This window comes from Grammomys surdaster, unplaced genomic scaffold, assembly GCF_004785775.1.
Source record: "Grammomys surdaster isolate TR1022 unplaced genomic scaffold, NIH_TR_1.0 217, whole genome shotgun sequence".
Classification (NCBI taxonomy): domain Eukaryota; kingdom Metazoa; phylum Chordata; class Mammalia; order Rodentia; family Muridae; genus Grammomys; species Grammomys surdaster.
Genome location: NW_021604662.1, coordinates 3400009 through 3415650, shown reverse-complemented (window position 1 = coordinate 3415650; position 15642 = coordinate 3400009). Strand labels below are relative to the sequence as shown.

Sequence of the window (15642 nt, the reverse complement as noted above, 5' to 3'; positions counted from 1 at the left end):
GGAAGGAAGGAAGGAAGGAAGGAAGGAAGGAAGGAAGGAAGGAAGGAAGGAAGGGTGAAAGAAAGAGTGAAAGAAAACATGCGATGAAGATGGACTTTCAAACCACTTAGACATGAGCTCCAGTTTCATTTTGCTGACACCTCCTAGCTAGAATGGAGGAAGTTATATAATCTGTCGATGATAGGCTTTTTTCATCTGCACTACAAATTTGGTTTATTCTATAGCCCCTGGGATTTGATGATGACTTTCAAACTTTAATGCACTGAAAGTTTCTCACCCAGAGCCTAGGCACATGATAAAATAAGTAGTGGCTATGCTGTGGGTGTGGTTCAATTGATACAACACTTGCCTAAGCATGATAAAAACCCTGGGTTTGGTACCATCACTGAATAAATTGGGTACAGTGGCACATGACTGTTGTTCCAGCACTCATGTGGTAGGAATAGGAAGATAGAAACTTCAAGGTCATCCACAGGCACATAAAAACAATCTGAGATATATGAGAACCTATCTCCCAAACAAAATAAAACAAGCAACAAAAAAAGTGGTACCTTGTTTTGGATGACAGACCAAGTTAACCATATACAAAATTGGATTCTTATCAGTCTTCCCAGTGTTTCCTCGATAACTGCTTCTACTCTCTTCCTCCTATTTCAGAAATGAATAGCTATCAAGATACTCCCACTCTATACATTGGATTCTTGTCCAAAGGACCCTGCTCTAGCCACTTTGCAGAGCTCTGAGATTCTCTACGCTTCCTCTGCTTCTGTAACACAGGTAATGCTAGCTCATGAGACCTATTTGTAGTCAGTAGGAATCTCAAAGCTACTTTGCCTATGTTCTTCATCCTGGACAATAAGGCTTTAAAAATAAAGGACATCTTCGAACAAAATATAATATGCATTCCACAGAAAAATGTCCAGATCATAATTTGAATTGATTCCACAGAGTGAACACACAGGAATCAGCAAAATCATTAACAAAATCTCAGAAGCCCCAAGGTCCCTCCCTTCTTATTACTTTCTCCAATTAAAATTATCATTTTTGGTTTGATATTTGTTTGATTTTGTGACCATTCACTGAACCTTGTATATACTGAGCAAACACTCTACTACTGAGCCTTATCTCCAAGTCCAGTGTTTAATCAAGTCTGCTTAACACACTTGCATAGATTACCTTCTTCTTTTGATTTACAGAAGATCCTCAAATAGTCTCCACATTTTTTTGAAGATTTGCTTTATGAAATCTTCTCTCATTCCATAGTTCTAATTTCTTTACTGGTAACTTGTGATGAACTAAAATTCTGAATTTTAATGTAGTTCAATTTGTTCATTTCTCCCTCTATCATTATTATTTGTTATTTTTAATCTACCCTCAAATCATGGCAATATATATACTCATCTAGAGTCTTCATTGCTTCATATTTATACCTATGTACAGTCCATCTAGAATTTCTTTTTGCTCATGGTGAGGAACACTAAAATTGGCCTTACCAGAAATGAATAATGAGAAGAGTTTAATAAGTAAGATACAGTGGTCATTTCATCTTAAATTATATCACCAAATACATTTTGGCATGAAAAGAATTGGCATTGACACTCTTGGTATGGATCCAACTTAACTCTTCCCCACTGACTCTCTCAGCCTTTCCTTCTAGCCCATCTCTGTTTCCTTTGTGTCAGCTGTCTAGCCCCAGAAACATTCTTTTTCCCATTAAATAGTTATTTATTGGTGGTGGGCTGGAAGGGATGGCAGAGTTAGCATTCATAGACAATACCACACAGCAGTCATGAGGGCAGCAAGAGTGATGGAAAAGAGCCTGAAGGCCCTTTTCAACAGCAAGTGGGTAGGCAGGGGCCTGGATTGTTGATGGAGCAGCCTTAGATCAGCTCTGGTTAGCAGGCATGGTTAGAGATGAAGAAAGATTCACTGGCTACTACTTAAAACTGACCGCGTGGGGTATACTTTCCTTGACAAATGAGGCTGGTGGTCAGGGTTCACTTGATGTACTCCTGGACAGCCTTCACATTCTCCTTCTTCTTGTCCAAGACCTTTAGAGCAGAGGCCTGCAGGGCTTGGCCATAGGAGAAAGTTAAGAACCATACCTTCAGCAGGGGACACTTGTTGGTAATATTGAGGTTGATGGGCGCCTCTTCCTCACTCTCCCCTCCAAACAAGAAAGTGACCCCAGGGGACAGCAGGGAACACTGTGCTACAGAAGTGTTGTGACAGTTGCCATGGCAATCTCCTCATTGGAAAATTTCTGGGTCCAAGCACGGCCTTGGGTGACCATGTTGGGCTTCAGCAATGTGCTTTCCAAATAGATATTGTGGTCACTCAGAGTCTTGTAGACAGCAGCCAGTACCTTCTCAGTTACATACTGACACTACTTCAAGTTATGGTCTACATCAGGGAGGATTTTAGGCTCCAAAATGAGTACAATGCCTTTCTGCCGGCAGATGCTGGCATAACGGGCCAGAACATTGGCATTTTCCATGATGGCAAGGGCTGAGGGAGTATGTTTCCCAATCTTTAGCATACAATGCCACTTGGTAAAGTCAGCTCCATTCTTCTTATACTGGGATCAGCATTCAGACAGTCCATCCAGCCCTTGGAAAATAGTCTGGCCATTGGTTCCTGCCTGGGGCACCACACCTTTATCTACCTTCATGCCCACAACATCACCTTTGTACTTAATAACTTCAGGGAAGGGATATCCATCATCTGCCTTCTGTTACAGTGTTTCATGGAAGAGGATCACTCCTGGCCAATGAAGGCATTCACATGGTCATCAGCAGTCAGCAGCAGCTGGAGGTAGAAGTGCCTGTTCTCCTCTGCGTTCTTGGTGCCAATGGACCACAGCCGCTTGGCAATGCTTCCAGTGGATTTATCTGCAGCCAGGATGTCCAAGCCCAGAGCCACAAATTGGTGAGTGATATCATACAGTTTCTTCTTCTGCTCCAGAGTCAGTGCTGAGTATGGAGTGGGGCGTGGTGCCAGTGTCACGTTCCTGGCACAAGAAGGTGTGAGTCCGCCAGGTGTGATAGTGGGTGGGCGGAAGAACTGAAGAGTGAACGTGGTGGCTAGGGTAACCAGAACCTCATTCTACTGCACCTTCTAAGAGAATGATGCCTATTCAGCTGGGGTGGAAACACATTTTACTAGGGACTTCCAATGTCCACACTGGGCCTTAACTCAGGTAGACTATTCTCTCTGCCTTTCCTATCTACCTTTATACTTTTATTTCCAGAGTAACTTTTAATCCTATAGCAGCTTGCTTGCAGGACTCTGCCTCCACCACACCTTCATTCCCTGGAGACTCTACTTCTTGGTTCTGAACAACTCCCCTAGCAATGTCCAACATATCTTTTCAGCTTTTCCTCCTGGCTCATCTTCATCCCTTTCTTCCATGGAAGGGGTCCACCATATAAAGACAAAATCAGTGGGTTGGAGAGATGGCTCAGGGGTTTAGAGCATATGAGTGCCCTTTCCAGAGGACCTGGGTTCAATTCCCAGTACCCACATGGCAGATCATACCTGTCTCTAAGGCCTAATACCTTCACATAGACATAATACATGCAGACAAAACACCAATGCACATAAGATAAAATAAATAATTTTTTACAAAGTCAAGATCAAATACCAAAACAAAGAAACACCTCAAGTATCATAACTCCAGATGCCATAAGTGCAATATAGCTGAAGTAAAAAGCAAGTCTCAACACACATTAAAAAAATTGAAATAATACTCTGTGTACTATCTGACTATCATGGATTAAAAGTGGCTAGCAACAAGAACAGAAAATTTATAAACTTATGGAAAATCACTACTGAATGAAATCTGTGTCAATGCAGATATTTAAAAATAAATTAAAGCCTTTCTAGAATTAAATGAAAATGAATACAGAACATATCCAAACTTATGGAACACAATGAAGGTGGGTCTAAGCACTAACTGGTTCATAGCAATAAGAGCCTACAATTTTTAAATTTAAATATATTTTGATCATTATCTTTGCCTCCCTGAAATCCTTCCAGATCCTCTTGCCCTTTTTACCACCCACAACTATAAGTTCTTTCTCAGAAAACAAGCAAAAACCCAATAAAATAACAGCAAACAAACACAAACCAAAAAAAACAAAAAAACAAAACACCACAACTCCACCCAAAAAAATAAAATTAAAGTTAAAACCAATCACACTGTAACCAAATAAAATTACACTCAGAAAAAAAAAAACCTGTGGTAGAGTCCATTATGTGTCAGTCAAGTACTCCTGAACATGATGCCTGCCCTGAACTGGATGATGTCATCCCATTGAAGAAATCTGATTTTTCCTCTCCCAGCAGATATAAATGACAGTTCAGATGTTAACCTTTACACTAGTGCCTAGGTTTTCATTCATTAATTAATTAATTCAATCATTCTTTCATCTTGTTAATATAACAAAATAAAATATAAGAAGATGAAACAAAAATATCACTTTGGAGCTAGACCGACCAACAGAAGGAAAAGAGCCCAAGAGAAGGCACAAGAGTCAGAGACGCACTCATTCACACACTCAGGAATCCTATCAAAACACTGAACTAGAAGCCATAATATAAGCACGGGGGACCTGGGTCAGACTCATGTTGGCCCTGTACATGCAGCTTCAGACTGAATTCTTAGGGACTTTGCTCATGCTGATTTGGGTGGCCTTAAATTTATGTTCTTATGATGAGTCTCTGGATTCCCTCATTGTCTGTTGTAATGCCTCCATTTTCATCTCTAATTTTATTAATTTAAATCTTCTTCTCTCTGTCTTTTAGTTATTTTGGTTAAGAGTTTCCATTATTTTTAATAGGTGGGGGGATTGTATGTGTTTCTCGTGGGTTTTTTTTCCTTATTTTCGATTTTTGTTCATTTGTTAATGACAGAGAAGGCACAAAGTTGGGTGGGTGAGGAGGTTAGGAGGATTGGGAGAAGTTGGGGAGGAGAAAATCATAATCAGAATATTGTATGATTTTTTCAATTAAAAATTAAGAGTTATTATAAAATTAAAAAGTTCAGCTGGATGGTGGAGGAACACACCTTTAATCTCAGCCCTTGGAAGGCAGAGCCAGGTGGATCTCTGTGAGTTTAAAGCCAGCCTTGTGTGCAGAGTAAGTTGTGGGCCAGCCAGAGCTGCACAAAGAAACCCTATCTTGAAACAGGACAAAGCAAAAAGTGAAAAGTTGATATTAATGATGGCTATTCTCCATTAGATTGAGTACTCTTTTAAGCAAAGACTGGTCACAATCAAGTCTGACGACCCAAGACCTAGAGCTTGGCATGCAAAACTAGTGTTTAGCAAATACTGGCTGAGTTAAATTTCTGAGAAGGAAAGACAAGAATTTTTTTTATCCAATTGCACAGGAAGTGCGAATGGTTAAACTGACTACTTTTATCAGTTCTTTTTAGCATAAACAATATCCTGGCCATGCTAGCATCATAATTTCTGGTTTTGTTCATATTCCAGGCTATATCATCCAAGTCTTCATCCCGCTGTCTCCATAGGTACTAGTTTAATTTTACCAGTTGCCTCAGCTTAATCACCCATTTTCAATGCTCTGTTTTTAAGTACTAGGAAGAAAATGTTCATTTTTTTTTAAAACTCGGCAGTCCAGAGAAGACTATCAATCCTGTTCCCTTGATTCACTTCTCCTACTCAAAAGGCATTTATCAAGCTTTGTAGAACTAAGAAAATTTCAAAGCATGATGAGATTCCTGAGAACGTCACAGTACCCTTGTGAAGCAGAAATTCAGAGCAGCCACAGCCAGTTAAGGTCAGTCACTTGAAATTTGCAACATTTAGGAATCCCGCAGAGTGAATATAGCTTTAAACTTTCCATGTATGCAAAGTTTCAGGGATGTGAGTAAAATTCTACTAAGAACCTGGTACTGAGCACAAACCATGAAGAGCTTTACAAGGCACCTCCTTTCTGTTCTTTCTCCAGCTCCTCTGAGATCCCTGAGATTTCCCTGTGCTTCATATGCTCATTCTGAAAGGAATCCTTGGGCTGTTAAGAGACCAGTGAATGTTGGAGCTATTTACTCAATTTGCTTAATTTGCACTTGAAAAATTTCACATCAACTTCCCTGGGGTAAATTCTGAATTTCATTTAAATTATGCAACACTTCTCCTTTGGAAATTCAAAGGGAATACCTTCTTAATTTTAGTGAGAGAAAGAACATAAACATTCAAATTTTCAGAACACCAAATCTGTACTGGAAGTTTTCCCACCTACATAATGAACAGAATGTATGAAACACACACACACACACACACACACACACACGGCCTGATTTCTCTCTGGGTGATGCTTAAAAGCCACCTTTAGATGGTCCATGATTAAATGTTGCCTATAATCTTACTATTTTTAGTTTTTGTTGATTTTTCAGGCTGCAGACTTCAAACAAAGCCTGCTTTCTAGACTCTCTACTTATTTATTACACTGAATTTTTCATCTTTCTAACTCACAGCAGCATGGATATTGAAGCTTTATACAGTTAAACATGGAGACTTGAAATCAGCTTTCAAAGTCCAATATTACTTCCTTAAAAAAATAAAACTCAAGTTAACAAAGTCAGGGTCCATGGATCCTATGGCCCTCATATTTTGCCAAATGGGATGACAGTCAGCTTTACAGTTCCTTAGTCCTGAAGCCAGTCAAGCATGGGATTAACTGAGTCTGTTTGACATCCTGAAAAGACAATAAGAACCTATATTTCTCATTCTTCTAGAAAACTCCTGCCTACATATATAGAGAAACTGTCAGAATGATTTTCTCTGTATATTTTTATAATAATTTTAAAAGTAATAATTGTTGGTTAGCCTCAACTTAAGTGAAAGGGGCAAGTATTATTTTATGAGGATTAGAAACTTTCAACTCATTAATTTAAATCATAGGTTACCAAATAACACAAAATACCCATTTTTAACACAAAAGGACCTCTTTGTCCAGAAGAAAATCAATTTTATAAAACTTCCAGATACTACAAAACTCTGATGGAAAGTAATTCTCTTATTATGTTCACTTATAAGTGAATTAGTTTATAAGGATTACACTTTATCAAGGTTATACTTAAAGTAATTTTAATTTTAGTATTGCTCTTCGATAGAACAGTGTTGGATTTGCCAATAAATGGATTTGCCAATATGATATTTAAACTAAGGAAAATAACTTCTCTATTTCAATAATTCATTCTAAAACCTGCTCTAAAATTGAAGCCATTGGAATCCACCTTCAGCTTCACCTACAATAAAAACTCTAGTTATCTTTTTCTCCTTGCCTCCTTTTACAACCTTAGAAAAAGGCTATGTATGTTTACATATTCCCTGTCCCTGTAGTGGTCCTCCTATAGAGTCCTAAGATAGCCAAGGACACAATAATAGTTCTGCTTCTTATTAAATATCTGTACCTGTGCTGTGTCCAATATACTGTTCTTGACTAGAGTTAACCTCCAAGCATCCTGAAGAGACATGTATCATTAATTGCACTTTGCAAGTTTAAAAAAAAAAAACTCTAAGAACTTATCCAAGGAGATTCAACTACTGAAACTTAGAATTTGGGCCTGAACTCAATTCTGGAACTCTTGTTCAATTGACCATCATATACCCAGCAAAATTCCACAAGTTACTTTCCTGTGAGATGACTAGGCCTTCCAGTGCTAGACCAGATGCACCAGTGCCCTTGTAGAATTTCCCAACAGATTCTTCAACCATAACTGGTTATCCAAAGTCTTGCTTTTACCATGATAAGATGACTTTGTGTTCAGCCTCTCCTTTGCCCTGTAGTTCTATTTTGTGACCAGGAACATAGGTTCCTGGGGCACCTAGTCAGAGATGGGGAACTGGAGAGCTTGAAAAGGAATCAAGTTAGCATGTGTGTGCTCAAGGTTTTCCTTCACACCATGCTCTAATCCAAGCCAATGGCATCCAAACTTGAGTGGGCATCACCATTAGGCGAGATTAAAGTGAAGATAGTTGGGTCCTTTCAAAGTATCTGATTCAGTAGGTCTGGGGTGGGTTCTGTGATTTTACACTTCTAGTGAACTCCAAGGTAATACTGATGTTTCAGGTTCAGAGAATACACATTGAATATCACTACTTTAAAACAACAAATTTTACCACTTTTCTTGTTATCTAGAACCCTATCCCACCCAAGATCAAGTAAGAAGTAAAGTAAGGCAGCTTTAGCTTTCCTTTCTTCAGTTTACAACTCCATTTCTTTATTGTTTTTGTTCTCTCTCTCTCTCTCTCTCTCTCTCTCTCTCTCTCTCTCTCTCTCTCTCTCTCTGTGTGTGTGTGTGTGTGTGTGTACACATATTTACATGCTCATGTGTGTGCAAGTACACATGTGTGTATATTACATATAGAGTCAAAGGGCAATCTCCAACATCACTCCTTTGACACCATTCACAGTGTGTGTGTGTGTGTGTGTGTGTGTGTGTGTGTCTGTCTGTCTGTCTGTCTGTCTGTGTCTGTGTGTCTGTGTGTGTGTGTGTGCCATCATACAAATGTGAAGGTGAGAGGGCAACACTGAGTATTGGTGTTTGCCTTCCACCCTGTTGCTCTAGATTGCTTACTCCAGTGTACCTGGCTCATAGACTTCTAAAGATTTTTGTGTTTCTACCTTCTACCTTGCCATAGGTGCACTAAGATCACAGATTTGCCCTACTATATCTGTCCATCTTCTGCATAGTATCTTAGTTACCTATCTATTACTGTTACAAAGAACTATGACCAAAGCAACTTATAGAAAAAAGAGTTTATCGGGCCTTACAGTTTCAGAGGATGAGTCCATGATCATCATACATGGCAGCAGGCAGGCAGCCATGCTGCTAGAGCAGTAAATGAGAATTAAGATATTAAGACACAGCCACGAGGAACAAACAGAGCTAACTGGGAATGGTGTGGGCTTTTGAAACCTCAAAGCCCACACTCAGTGATCCAACAAAACTACACCTTCAAATCCTACTGAACAGTTCTATCAACTGGGCCAAGTGTTCAAATATAGAAGCCCATGGGGCCATTCTCATTCAAACCACACACTGGATCTGAACTCAGGTCCTTACATTTGCATGGCAAGTGCTCTTTCAGACCATCCCTCCCATTTTGAGACAGGGTCTCTCGCTGGCTTAGAACTTGACAAGTAAGTTAGGCTGGCTGGACAGTAAGCCCCATGAAGAATCTGTCTGCACTCCCAGTATTAGATGGATTCTAGGGATAGAATTCAAGGCATGAATTTTACCAAATAAGCTATCCATCCCCCTTTTTGTCTTCTGCTTTTGTTGTTTTTAGGTGTGTGAGGAAGGCATTGTTTGTTTTGAGGCAGGATCTATAGTTTCAAGTTCTCTATGTAGTCAAGGAGGACCTTGAACCTCTGATCCTTCTGCGTCCACCTCCTAGTCACAGAGGATTATGTGTGTGTACTACCTTGCCACATTTACACAGTGCTGAGGATCAAATTCCAGGCTTTGTGTATTCTAGACAATATTCCACCAAGCTACACCCCAAGCCCTACAACTTTGCGTTAATTCAATCCTCTCTAAGAATAGCATTAGTCTGTTTTGTCTTGGAAGTGTCTCCTTGCATTTAGATTTTAGTTCCTCAGATTTGCCAGTCCCATATTTAGAAAGATCCCTTCTTAAGAGCAAAGGGAAATAGGAGTTTGAGGTGAAAGCTTGGGTGGGGGGTGATCTACGATCTGCCAGGAAGATTTCCAAAGTAGAAAAAAAAAGGACATAAGACACTTGTTTTCAATTCTAGCTTATATGGCACATGATAGAGGGAAATAGAGGGATAAATATTGTATCCCTCAAATCCTAAAACGTCTGAGCTGCAGACTTCATGATTCCTCTCTCATCTAGGAAAACAGAATCAAAACACTGTAAACATAGGTTTCAAAACCACATCCCAACTAACCCCTGCTTTGACTTCCACCTAACATGTGGAGGTGAGAGGTGGGCATGTTCTATTCCTGGCTTTTCAAACCATAATGTCTGGTCCAGTGAGATTATCTCCTGAAAACTGGGTTGCTGACAGTAGAGGATCAGAGGCTACACTCCTTTTGTTTCTCTGTCCAGACTCTTCTCCCAGAAAGGAGAAGAGGCAATGGGGCCTTTAGCATTACCAGAGAACTCCAAAAGGTAAAAGGTCTGAAATGACTTATTTTAACTACTGTATCCACCAGATGCTATAATGGCTTCCCTGCCAGATGCTGCCCTTGACTGAGGGCACTTGGAAACATCCTATGGTCATAGAAACCAGAAGCCATGAAGGTGAGAAATGACACTTCCTGCTGACTTAAGGAAAAATAGAGAAAAAATAATCAATATGCTTCAGAGTTTCCTGCAACTAAATCTCCCTTCATTTGGATGGACATGGTGGGATCTGATGAACTGGTGTCCAATACATCAGCCTCTGCCTCCAAGCTATTCTCCACAGGCAGCCAGTGTGCTTCAGCAGAACACATCACTCATCAGGTCCCTCGACATGACATTTACAAATGGCTTCCCACTGCCTTAGGATATAGTCTAAGATCTTTACAAAGCCTACAAGGCCCGTGTGCTCTGGCCCCTGCCCTCTTCTTCTGTTTTTGTCTTTTGGCCCTCTTCCCTTCCAAGTCAGAGCTCTAATGCACACTGAGCTTCTTGCATTTCCTCAAAGGCACCAGCTGGACAGAGCCTCCACTCCTGCAGCTCTTTCCGCTTGGGTTAAAATCGGAGACATTTGAAATGGTAGACCCATAATCTGTGGGGGACAAATTATATGGCTGGATTGGCTTGGGCAACTCACATAATTTCCTTGACCTTCACTTCATCGGATGTAGGGCAAAGACAGAAATAAGCAATGATGGCTGCCGACATCCCAGAATTAGACTGAAGACTGATGGCAAAATGATTTTTCTAAAGGAATAAACAGTATAAAAAATTCTGGGGCCTTTGGGAAATGAATTATGAATTTAGAATGGCCCAGCAGGTAGTAGAAGCTGTTCCATTTGGAACTTAATCTAAACAGCTACTCTAAGAAGTCTCTGCAGTTAGCAACATAGGCAAAATTGTAAATCAGCATGTATTTGTATGTCTGTGCATTTTTCTCTGCCACAAATGTCTGTTCCCGCACCTATTGTAACTATTCATTAAAGAAAAGTCTCATTTATTCTTAATGACATATTTATTAGGTTTTCCTGTATTTGTGTGTGAAGCTGTGTGAGTTTATAGGCACGACATGACTGCAGGCATCCAGAGGGCATCAGATTCCCTGGAACTAGAGTTACAGAAGGTTATAAGCTGCTTGATGCAGATGCTGGGAATGGAACCCAGGTCCTCTGCAAGAATGAACTCATCTCTCTATCCCCTTTTATCTCATTTTATTAAAAAAAAAAACACCTATAGATTTTTTTGGAAGTGACAAACAAACTGAAAACAAACTCATCTTATTTGTGACAAGCTATTATCCAACTAATACAATTAATTTTTCTTTTATGGGAACTGCCTTTTTACAGTGTTCTATTGACATGTCAAAGCAAATAGTCCATCATTACTAATACATTAAGCATCCACATAGATGCTATTGATCATGATGAACTAATGTAGTATTAATGGGTAGGTTGCAAATCTGCGATTGCACATAGATTACCTAAGAAATTCAAGTCTTCCATTTTTTTTTTTTGAGGAGGAAAGGAAAAGAAAATAAGAGGAAATAAAAAATCTTTCAGAAAGAAATTAAGGGAAGGAAATTTCTCTACTTGTATGATAAGAGCAAAATTCTTGTTTTCTTTTTTATACCCTAAAAATTCTTTGTGCTTACCCAGTACAATGATATTTGCAACGTGCAGGTTTTCATTTAAACGATATGAAAAGAAAAAAAAATTCAAACACCCACACATCCTGGAGAGGTACTGAATTTTTCCATGGCAAGCTGTTTCCTTTGATGTACTGAAGCCCAGCTAGCTACTCAGTACACTGCTACCCACACTAGCAAAGTGGGCAGCGTCTGAGCCTTGCCAGCACTGTACCCTCTCAGGTTTCTTCTCAGATCAACTGTATCAGGTAACGTGCCTAGCTGTGCAGGTCTGTAATCCCAGGTACTTAGAAGTTCAAGTACTGACTGAACTACAGATGAAGTTCAAGTGTAGCTAAGCAACTTAGTGAACCTCAACCTTAAAATGAAAAATGGGAGTAGGGACTGAGGCCATAGCTTGGTGGTAACTTAGTGGTAAAGTGCTTGCGTAGCATGTATGAGTCCCTGGGTACAATTCTCAGTACTAAAAAAAAAAAAAAAAAAAAAAATCAAAGTACATAGCTTATACTTTATATTTCATCAATTATAATGAACCCCTTTTTTCCATGGCATCATCTCTGAAACTGGACTTTGTTTTCAAACAATCTACCCAATGACCACAGAGCTACCATTGCCTGCCCAGACACAAACATGAACATAGCCGCTCTTCAAGCTGTCCTTGAAATGAGCTGGAGGCAAGGATGGGAAGGTTTCATATTGTAGGACCTCAGAAAGATTTCAGCACAACTTGACAATGAAATGAAAGCTTACTGCATACATTAGAAGGCTATGTTGGTGGAAAATTCCTGAGATAATTGACTGGGGATGGATTCAAAAGAAATGTTGAATCATTACTGCTCTTCATGAGCAAGATGACATTTTGTAGCAAAATAAAGATGATGATTTAAAATCTAAAGGACACTGTAAACAAGTTTTAGTAATGCCTGAATCAATGTTTTTTTTAACTTGCAATTTCCTTTCTAATGGACATAAAAGAAGAATTTGGGATAAAAATTAGCATCTAGGTAAGTCTAAAAGAATGTTCATGAACATATTATAGAAATCCCAAGGGGCAAGAACACATTGAATTAAGTTTACTTTACCTTGGCACATAATAAATAATGCTGCATGTTACAGTTGCCAATACTTTTGATTCAGTGGAATGTGTTATTAATTTTGTAATGGCTATGGAAAACCACAGTGTTTGTGCATTCACTGGCTTAATTTTAAGTTAAACACATAGAACTTACAGTACTACACACAGCTAAAAAGTTACCACTTCGGAAGAACCAATATTTTAATTCTGGGAGAAATAAATCCATCAATAATACAAAAGGTATAAACACACACACACACACACAAATGCAAACACACTATGCCATATGTCTCCAAAGGCACTTTAAGGACAATTGAACCTCCTCCTCCTCTGCCTCCTCCTCCTTGTGAGATGGGAGGTTTTAATTTCTGAATATTGGGTTTCATATCCAGGTCTGTAGGACAGAAATACAAACTTGGCCCAGTGAGGATCCGGGCGTGAGGCCTCTGGCAAGAGCAGCTTTATGAAAATTCTGAGACACAGCAAGCTGTGCAGCCTTCAGACCTCGGCAGGAACCACAATTGCCTCTTTTCCTCACCCAGAACCTCCCACGTATCCCCATGAGATATGTTTCATCCCGGCAATGGCTCAGCTTGCAATTTTCAACACACCCCTCTCACCCACCAGCTTATTCTCCACAGCTCAGAGATTCCAGAATGAAAGCAACACCTTTGACCTCAATTAGCAGAGCAGAATCTTGCATCGTAATATATTTTCACTGGTGTGTATCCAATGCAAAGTGTAGCTTGGGGGTGTGTTTTATATTCTTAAATCATTCTACAGAAACTTTGCGATTTTATGAGGTCCCATTTGTCAAGTCTTGATCTTAGAGCATAAGCCACTGGTGTTCTGTTCAGGAACTTTTCCCCTGTTCCCAAGTATTCAATGTTCTTCCTCTCCTTCTCTTCTATTTCTTTCAGTGTATCTGGTTTTATGTGGAGGTCCTTTATCCACTTGAACTTGAGCTTTGTACAAGGGGATAAGAATGGATCAATTTTCATTCTTCTACATGTTGTCCTCCAGTTGAACCAGCACCATTTGTTGAAAATGCTGTCCTTTTTCCACTGGACAGTTTTAGCTCCTTTGTCAAAGATCAAGTGACCATAGGAGTGTGGGTTCACTTCTGGGTCTTCAATTCTATTCCATTGATCTTCCTGCCTGTCTCTGTACCAATACCATGCAGTTTATATCACTATTGCTCTGTAATACAGCTTGAGGTCAGGGATGGTGATTCCTCCAGAAGTTCTTTTATTGTTGAGAATAGTTTTCACTATCTTGGGTTTTTTGTTATTACAAATGAATTTGAGAATTGCTCTTTCTAACTGTGAAGAATTGAGTTGGGATTTTAATGGGGATTGCATTGAATCTGTAGATTGCTTTCAACAAGATGGCCATTTTTACTATATTAATCCTGCCAATCCATGAGCATGGGAGATCTTTCTATCTTCTGAGATCTTTGATTTCTTTCTTCAGGGACTTGAAGTTCTTGTCATACAGATCTTTCACTTGCTTGGTTAGATTAACACCAAGGTACTTTATATTATTTGTGACTGTTGTAAAGAGTGTCATTTCCCTAATTTCTTTCTCAGCCTGTTCATCTTTCGAGTTGAGGAAGGCTACTGATTTGTTTGAGTTGATTTTATAACCAGCCACTTTGCTGAAATTGTTTATCAGGTTTAGGACAAAACAGCAACCAACAGTCTGGGAAAAGATCTTTACCAATCCCATATCCAATAGAGGGCTAATATCCAATATATACAAAGAACTCAAGAAACTAGACTCCAGACAACCAAATAACCCTATTAAAAAATGGGGTACAGCGCTAAGCAATGAATTTTCAACTGAGGAAACTCGAATGGCCGAGAAGCACCTAACGAAATGTTCAGCATCCTTAGTTATCAGGGAAATACAAATCAAAGCAACACTGAGATTCCACCTCACACCAGTCAGAATGGCTAAGATCAAAAACTCAGGTGATAGTAGATGCTGTCGAGGATGTGAAGAAAGAGGAACACTTCTCCATTGCTGATGGGATTCCAAGATGGTGCAACCACTCTGGAAATCAGTCTGGCGGTTCCTCAGAAAATTGGACATAGCATTACCTCAGGACCCAGCTATACCACTCCTGGGCATATCAGAAGATGCTCCAACATATAACAAGGACATATGATCCATTGTGTTCATAGCAGCCTTATTTATAATAGCCAGAAGCTGGAAACAACCCAGACAGATGCCCTTCATCAGAAGAATGGATACAAAAATTGTGGTACATTTACACAATGGAGTATTACTCATCTATTAAAAACAATGAATTCGATTGTTTCCTAGGTAAATGGATGGAACTAGAAAATATCATCCTGAGTGAGGTAACCCAATCTCAAAAAAACACACATGGCATTCACTCACTGATAATTGGATATTAGCCCAGAAGCTCGCAATACCCAAGATTCAACTCATAGACCACATGAAATTCATGAAGAAGGAAGACCAAAGTGTGGGTGCTCCGGTCCTTCTTAGAAGGAGTAACAAAATATTCAAGGGAGCAAATATGGAGACAAAGTGTGGGACAGAAACTGAAGGAGGGGCCATCTGGAGACCATTCCACCTGGGTATCCATCCCATGTGCAGTCATCAAAGGTAGACGCTGATGTGGATGTCAGGAAGTGCATGCTGACAGGAGCCTGATATAGCTGTCTCCTTAGAGGTCTGCCAGAGTCTGAATATGTCAGACTCTGGCAGACC

At 39.6% G+C, this 15642-nt stretch overlaps 1 protein-coding gene and 1 pseudogene across 1 annotated transcript in view; both read right to left on the bottom strand.

The window, feature by feature from the left end:
* Phex (phosphate regulating endopeptidase homolog X-linked) overlaps positions 1 to 15642 on the bottom strand; it is a 225613-nt gene that overhangs the window by 186094 nt on the left and 23877 nt on the right. The window lies entirely within an intron of this gene.
* Positions 1998 to 10888, bottom strand: LOC114625420 (annotated as a pseudogene).